Here is a 6749-nt window from a genome sequence, read left to right as displayed (position 1 = left end):
TTTTAAACTGGTGGTTCTCCTATCCAAGTACTTACCAGGCCAGATCCTGCTTAACTTCCATTTAGCATGTTATGGTCTGCTCTTTTATGAAGAAAAAAGGAGGAAGAATGGATCTGGGGGCAGGGGAGGTGGATGGGAGTAACTGAGAGGAGAGGAGGGAAGGGAAACTGCAGTTGGGACGTAATATATGAGAGAAAAAATAAATAACAATCAATGATAAATAAATAAATCTGTGTTTCTCAGCTTTCCTAATGTTGTAACCCTTTAAGATAGTTTATCATGTTGTGGTGACCTCCAACCATACAATTAGTCTTGTTGCTACTTCAAAATATAATTTTGCTATTGTTATGACTTGTAATGAATGTAAATATCTGTGCTTTCTAATGGTCTTAGGCAGCCTCTGTGAAAGGGTTGTTCAACCAATGGAGGATTTGCCACCCTACCGGTTGAGAAGCACTGGCTTAATGCTGTTGGTGATAATGGCATAGATGTAACTTTGAAAATAAAAATATAAACTTTCAACTTTTTCTATAATTGTAGGTTTGATTATTTTATTTCTTATGAGAATGGCATGTAATTTGCAAAAGTGTTCTTTTCATTTAAAAAGATCTTTTCAGCTAGGTTCATAACTAAACACATTTAACACATTTACCAGTGATGTCAGAAATAATAACAGTAATATAACAACATATGATGAAGTGCTGTAGATACCTGAGAACATGTACTTAATGTACAGGTGCTTTATGAAAACAGTAAGACTCATCGTTCAGCAGGTGTAGGAACTATAGGGTAAAATTACACATATTCTTTTAAGTTTGACATATCTTTATCTGAATTGCAATATAATTTCTCCATTCTTCAGTGCTATACTTTTAAGTACTGCCAAGTTTTCATGCAGAGACAAGGGAATAAAATGACCTGATTTGTCAATGGATAATGAGTTCTCCCTTCTGGAAAATCTAACAAAAGTGCTAAATGCTAGAAGAGTTACTAAGGTGATTCATTGTGGACATACATTAATATTGCATAAGAATAAAACAGAAGTACAAGGGCTCAATGGGTGGATATAAGAGAGAAAATACATAAGAAAGACTATGTGAAACAACTCAGGGTAATACATTTAATTTTTGCCTTAAATTTCCAAATAGTAGAGGCTCAGATTAAATTTATGACAATTTTTTCACATCTCTTTGAATTTTCATTATGAAGATTTTGTTATATACTCTCATTTCTTTAAATGTCCTGGAGGAAGGTGAAATAACCTATAATGATGTATTTTTTGAGGGATTAATATGACCATTGGTGCTAGGTAGTATTAAAATATTGAATAATTTAATCAACTATTATGAACCTCTGGGCTAGTAATTTTTTTTCTTTTAATTTTGGCAGCTCAGAGCCTTGCTCTGTCTCATAACTTTCCTTTTTCAAAGGTAAATTTTCTGTGTCCCAGGACTCCAAGGCCGAATGTTGCCTCTTAGCACAAAGAATTTTGTCATTTCACAATCATCTCTGTCTTTTTCCCATGTAACATCACTTTCATGCAATGTTAAGAGGCTGATGATGTGACATGCAACGAAGTGTTGTGTCTGAAAGGGAACAGGGAAGGCAAATAACTCAAAAATGAAAGAACAATGTTTACTTACATTCAGCTTCTCGAATACATACCATCAAGTGCAAAACATTCATTATATATATACTCAGTAATTTATTACATTAATGAATTAAGCTACTCTTAAACACTTGATAAGTAGGTTTCAAAAGGGCAGCAGTGAGACAGTGCTTGTGTTTACATACACTGTGTGAGGGGCACGTGTGAGCCATTGTGTCTCTTAGGTAGCAGTGTGTGTTTTCTTTTATCATGTCATTACACATGGGTGGTCAGATTATTCTCCATCCCCTTTTCTGTCTTTAATGATTTCTTAGCCCATTAAATGGAGGAGGTTGTCTCTCCCTATATATTTGTTTACTTTTGGACATGACTTCGTAGCTGATCGGTTGAAAGCATAAATGATACATGCTCTTCAAAATCAATGAGTTATAACCAAAGGACTGGTGATATGATTTAGAGGTAAAGATTTAATTGTGATCGAGTCATGAACATAGTTTCTCTCTTAATGTGCTTTTATTAATTATAGAGCAGATTTCATCTACAGTATTTGCTGTGTTGTCTTTTCTTGTATGTGGAGATCACTTGAATCTGACTGGAGGACCCACTGAGAGCCTCCATTCTGTAGAGACAGAAGCCCTTACCATACACATACCAGCACATCTTGTCAACGACTTGAACTTGGAGTTCTCAGCCTCCAAACCATAACACACTCTGCTCTTGACAAATTATCAGGGTTGGGTTCTGTTTTGCTATGGAAGCACAAACCATTATAAGACACACAGAGAAAGACGAACATGATTAAAAAAAAAAAAGTGAGATTCCAAATTGAAATCCAAACTTCAATTGAGCCACCTGTCAGCCGCTAAACCATTCCTACTACGTGAGTGAGCCAGCCATGCCTCAAACCTCCAGTTAGCCTGCTCACAACTAACTGGAATAAGAACTGACTGACCAAGGTGTACAGTCATAAATGTAAGTATACATCCATGCTCTTTTGGGTGAATTTTCTATAGTTTGTAGCTCTGACTTAAGAAGTGAGAAGAATTTTATGATAATCTGGTTGTCAGGTTGCCAGGATCTAGCATCATCGAGGAAACTGACCTCTCTAGCCCTGTGTGAAGGGGTATCTAGACTGAGTTCCCTGGTGTTAACTGGTCCACATAAAAGTTGGCAACATCATACTGCAGGCCTTGAACTAAATAAAAGAGGAGAGCCAGCTGAGCACCAGTTTTCACCTCTCCCATCTTCTGATCATGACACAATGTGACCAGCTGCTTCTCTTCTGCCATCTCATACCTACCAGGACACATTGTTCCTCTTCAGACCCTTCATTACTGTGTTTCTGCTGACAGATATTTAATCACAGTAATAGGAAAAGTAGATAATGTGGTGCTATTTTGTTTGTACTCTATAAACAAAGCTTGCATAAAGATCAGACAGAGAAAAGATCAAGTCACAGCCAACTCTTACCTTGCTAAATGCTCAGTAGCAAAAGGGCAGAACTACTGTCTCCTCCTGCCTTACATTCCTATCTCTGCCAAGCCATGTCACTTCCTGTCTGTCTGTACAGATCTCCAGACCTCTATGGTTAACTAGTGGCTAACTCCTCCCTCTGATCTTCAAGCTTTATTTGTTAGAGTATAAACAATATATCACCATGAATATCTTTATAAAAAATTTCTAGAGTCCCACTGGAAATATTTATCTTTCTTTGTTATTTTCTGCCTTTCATAACCTGCTCTAAACTCTATATTATTTGAACTCGGCATGAAGAAGACACAGGATGTCAATTGCTATTATCTCAACTGTGTCTCTAAAACTATGTTGAGATTTCAGCTCAAGAGAGCTTATGACGCTGGCTTCTTTTGGAAGTGGGGCTGTAAACTTATTCAATCCTGGATTACATGGAACCTAATTCAGTATGAGAAATTATCTCTAGGCCTAAACAGAATTTTTAAAATGTCAGTCTCCTAGTCTCACTTTTAAGTAGTATTTGAAATTTATAAACTTGAGTTAAGCATGGAAAATTGTAATTCAGCCTTCTGATGTCGTTGATCCAAGTAATTGGAGAAAAGACTGCAACAGAAAATCCCCATCTTTGGCCAGAGTTTGCCGAATGTGTGCAATTTAAAACATGAACATTCCAAATCCCTGAGTTCACACAAGTCAAGTGGCCCCTATGCTAATGAGCTTTGGAAGATTCTAACAAAGAAACAAAATTATAGTTCTTTTCTACATTAATAAATATATGACTTCTGCACACTTATTATCTTTGTGTACATCAAACTTTGAAGCTGATTTTTCAAATCAGTGCCTTCTTCTCAACATAACTGTGCTAAAGCATAGATCTGGAGGAACTAGTCTGCACAGAAACAGGTCTTTGACAATATATTTTATGCTGTGCCCTTTGACAGTAGATTTTTTTCTATGATAAAGGAAAACAAGATTATTTCAATCTCTCATCATAAGAGATTGAAACAGTTTGAAGTGTTCATGGTTTTGAGTATAAGGAAGCTGGGATGTGTAACAAAAATATATTGAATTGTATAAAACATTGTATGATGGCAAAGTCTAATAAAATTACTAACATACTATGAGCCCTAATACTTTAGTACTTATTGTGTATGTGTCCTCAATCACTTGCATGTATGTGTACACATTTAAATACTCATTTTGTCTTAAAAAAGACATAGGTATTATATTACATTGCATTACATTAAACACACTCAATGCTATGAGTAAACATGTTAAACCTCTACAAAGGAAATACTCAATGAACAGTAAAAGTATCCTTTTAAAAGCCCCCCGCTGGTGTTAAAAATACGCTTGCATATAATATAAGTATGGTTGTATTTATGACTGTTTATGCCAAGAATATTTAAATAAGAATTCACAGGAATAAATTTTTATTTCACTGTAGGCAAAATGTTTTTTTCATGGAAATAAATTTCCATTGGACCCTTATTCATACCGTATATATACATTTGAATTTCACTGCCACTATTTTCCGTGTTATTTTTGTTTATATGAGCACTTTTTAAAAACAATTAAATCTTTGAAAATTTCATGGAATGTATTTTGACTGTATTTAACTGTGCCTACTCCTTCCAGAACCAAAAACAAACAACCAAAACCCCATCAAATCTAATTTTGGTTTTTCATAAACTCTTGAATGTGTATCCTTCAACTGAAGCATGATGGAACTCTCAGAGGCCACACCATGAAAGAAAACTGACTGGCCTTCTCCAGCTGTAGTTAATTGGTAAGGGCTCATTAGCCAGAGATGGGACTTCATATCCACCTCCCCTCCATGTTAAGATACTGTCTGTTTTCCATTTGCATTAAGTCTTGTGAATGCAGTCACCACTATTGTAAGGTCATGGGTGCATCTACCATGCCATACTTGGAAAATGCTGCTCTTTTGTATTAAACCACTGTCTCTAGTGATTTAAATATGTCTGTCCTATCTTTCTCAGTGACTCCTGAGCACTAAGAAGAGAATATGTTTAATCATGTCACATTTCAGGGCTGAGAATTCCTTTGTTTTGACTACTTGTGGATCTCTGTGATGGGCATCCACTGAAGAAAGGGGATTTGAAGTAAGGGTGAAGAGGTGACTTAGTTCATGGGTAAAATACTAAGTCATTAAGAGCATAACACTATGCTTATAAGAGTGCTGTGCTCTCTCCTAGGGACTCTCGATTGTCTAGTAGTAACTTCTTGGTCCTGAAGTTGGGGTTAAATTTGGGTTTCAAAGAAGGTTTTATGTCCAATCAGAAAGTGATTCACCATCCCCAAGACATTTGTGCCTCTGTTGGACCAGTGAGTTGGGCTTTCTGAGCTAGTTATTATTAGAGTTCTAGGTAAACAACTTGAATATGTGATAATTACTTTCTTAGGTAGTACATATCATAAAAGCTATCCAGTGGGGATTATGCTTCTCCACAAGTACAAGCTTTATTTCTCCATGTTTTGTGAGCCAAGAATACAATGTCTTGAGTCATTAGCAGACACGTATATAGGCATAGGGGTTGATAAACAGTCTCGGTCTGGAGAAAACACAAAAGTAGCAAAGTTGTCTCCAAAGGGAATGCAAACAAAGTCACAAAAATGTAAACTTAAAACTGATCGAGTCTTTCAGGTCATATTGACTGTAATTATTAGATGAGAAAGCAACTAGTTCAAATTTAAGATATGTGTTCAACAAACTGGTACCACCTTAGTGACACCAAATAGCAGATATTTCATCCAATTTCAACTAGACACTAGTTTGAATTTACTTTTTAAAAGAAGAGTTTTAGAAATTATGCTTAACTTAAAATATGTGCCCCGTGAAACAATTCGGTTTTCAGTATACTGTGCTGGAACATCACACTTCTGTTTCCTTCACACACTGTTAACTACGTATTTCCATTCTCCTGTGGCTGCTAGTTTATCACATCTATGGACTTTTGCTTCCTATTACTTTTTAAAGCATGATGAATTTTGTACAAACATCCCCCGAGTGAGTCAGGTGAATAATTTCAAACATAAATATATTCTTAATATGTCACCATGAAACCAAAGGAGACAGCTGACCTCATTTTCAATATTTGTCGATATTTGTATTGACTTGGAATTTTCAGTAGTTCCTACCAACTTGGAAGCTTTTATCTGCATAAATTAAAGCTGCTCACTTTGAAGCTAGATGCTAGAAGAGATGTCTTTGTCTTTTTTGTCTGAAGACTGGGGCCTTCTCAATGGTCACATGCTCTATTGAGCATCCATTAACAGAAACACTGCCATCATGAGTCTCTGCTGTATTAAATAAATTAAATTTAAAAATTATATATTTTTTGCTTTGTATCTCATGCTTATGTCTCAGCAAAATAGAGGCTTTTGTTCGAAATAATTCTTAATAAATGACTCACACCATATTATTTTCATGAAAGATTTAAAAAGAAAAAGACAACCAAAATTAAATATTCCACTTCTACTTGGTATATTTTTCAAATGAAGAACTGTGGGATTATAGTTGATTCCAATCACAAACTTTCCCTTTTACTTTTGTATTGATGTATATATGTTTGTGCATGCAGCTGTCACCATTATTATTATTTGTTTTTTTTTTATTGAAAAAAAAAATTTCTGCCTCCTCCCA

This window comes from Microtus ochrogaster, chromosome 24 (assembly GCF_000317375.1).
Source record: "Microtus ochrogaster isolate Prairie Vole_2 chromosome 24, MicOch1.0, whole genome shotgun sequence".
In the NCBI taxonomy this organism is placed as follows: Eukaryota; Metazoa; Chordata; class Mammalia; order Rodentia; family Cricetidae; genus Microtus; species Microtus ochrogaster.
Note: the sequence above shows the minus strand (reverse complement) of the source record.